The sequence below is a fragment of the Penaeus japonicus genome, unplaced genomic scaffold (assembly GCF_977035675.1).
Source record: "Penaeus japonicus unplaced genomic scaffold, GWHDUDI00000001_assembly GWHDUDI00000036, whole genome shotgun sequence".
NCBI lineage: Eukaryota > Metazoa > Arthropoda > Malacostraca > Decapoda > Penaeidae > Penaeus > Penaeus japonicus.
In genome coordinates this window covers 24,185,812-24,188,311 of record NW_028234438.1, presented here as the reverse complement: position 1 = coordinate 24,188,311, position 2,500 = coordinate 24,185,812, and the positions used below count along the sequence as shown (strand labels likewise).

Below are 2,500 nucleotides of genomic sequence, written 5' to 3'. Positions count from 1 at the left end.
TAATTCTGTTATGTGCACGTTACTGTGTTTTTGTGATTTATATATATATAGATTATATATATATCTTAGATATATATATAGTTATATATATATATATATATATATAATATATTATATAGATACTCTATATATATATTTATGGTTTCCTATATATACATATATATATATATATATATATATATGTATATTTATACCGTATTATATATATATATTATTTATATAGATATATATATCATATTCGATACTATTAATATATATATATATTTATATATATATAGATATATGTATATTCTATATGTATATATATATATGTATATATTTATCTTATATATATATATATTTTAGATTATATGTATGTATATATAAGTATATATATATATGTATATATATATATAAACTATATATATATATATATATAGATATATATATAGTATATTTGTTATCATTTATTTCATCATATCACACATTCATATATAGTATTTAGTACACTGTACGCATTAAATACATACATTTATTTATATATATGTTCATATTGTGATATTTTTTTAGAGATATATAGTTATATATTATTAGATGGTTTTAGTGTTATCTTATAGAGATTGTTAGTTAGATATTGATATTTTTATTATAATATAGATATTTTGATTTATGGAGAGATGTGTGCAGGGAGTCGACGAGTGAGAGAGTGTGTGAGAAGAGAGATGGAGGTGAGAGGAGTTTGATGTAGTGAGTGTGTGTGGTGTGGTGGGTAGGAGGGTGTGTGGTGTGGTTGTGTGTGTTGTGGTGGTTGTGATGGGGGTGTTAGGTGGAGTGGGTGGTGTGGGTGTGTGTGGTGTGGGGGTGTGTGTGTTGTGTGTGTGTGTGTGTGTTGTGGTGGTGTGTGTGTAGTGGTTGTGTTGTTTTGTGAGTGTGTGGGTGGTGTGGGGAGGGGTGGGTGTGGTGGGGGGAGTGTGAGGGAGGGTCTGTGTGTGTTTGAGTGTGTGTGTGTGTGTTGAGTGTGTGTGTACTTCGGTATGGAGTGTGTGTGTAGTGTGTGTGAGAGTGAGAGCGAGTAGTGTGGGTGTGGGTGTGGGCGCGTGTGTGAGGTGGGTGGGGGAGACTGTCTGGGGGCATGGAGCGTGCTTGCGTGCCAGAGGGGGCGAGAGGAGGCGAGTTCGAGCGCGAGTGCCGCGCTCGCTCGCGAGAGATCGAGCGCGCGAGAGCGAGCGGAGAGGGCGAGCGCGCGAGCGAGAGAGAGCGCGCGCGCGAGCGCGCGCGCGCGCGCGAGAGAGCGGAGCAGCGTCAGCTCGCGCGCTAGCGCTCGAGCGCGAGATATATTATATATATATATATATATATATATTATATATATTTATATGTATATATATCTTTTAGACATATACTATACAGAGAAGTATATATATATATATTTTTATATATATATATATATATGACATATTTATATATATATATATTTATTTTTAAAATTATATATTTTATATATATATATATATATATATATATATACTTTTTAGTAATATTTTATATACTATATATTTATAAATATATAATATATATTTATTTATATATATATATACTTATATATATTTAGATTTACATTTTTATATTGAATTTATATATACATACATATGTGTATATATATTAAATACATTCATAATATAAATATATATCTATATATATTATATTTATTATATATTATATATTTATATTGGTATGTATATATTTAGATGTATATATATATATTATATATATATATATATATCTATATATATATATATACATCATTCATTTCTATAAATATATGTATGTATTTTATATATATATTATATATATATATATATTTATATATGTACTATACATATATGTATAGAAATGAATACACACACACACACACACACACAATACACACACACACAACACTTATATATTATATCTAATATATATATATATAATATATATATAATAATATACATATATCTATATATATTTATAACTTTATTAATTTAATATACTTATATGTTTATAATATATATGTATATACTATACTTATTTATATCTATATATATATATATATATTTTTATATACGTATATCCATATTTATATATATAATATATATATATATATATTATATATATATGTATATATATAACATATACACATTATATATATTTATATATGTATTTAATATATATATATATATATCAATATATATATATATATATATATAATAGATAGACATATACGAGGCACACACATTATAATTATATTTAGAACGCAAGTGTATATTTATATATATATTATAAATATATATAATCCTATAACTATAATATATATATATATATTATATATATATATATATTTAGATATTTGCATATGTATATATATATATATTTATATATATATTTAGGTATGCATATATATATATATATATATATATATATATATCTATTTATATCTATATACATTCATACGTATATATTTTCATATATGATATCTTTT

At 24.6% G+C, this 2,500-nt stretch overlaps 1 protein-coding gene across 1 annotated transcript in view; it reads left to right on the top strand.

The window, feature by feature from the left end:
• LOC122266649 (putative UDP-sugar transporter protein SLC35A4) overlaps positions 1–2,500 on the top strand; it is a 23,321-nt gene that overhangs the window by 4,849 nt on the left and 15,972 nt on the right. The window lies entirely within an intron of this gene.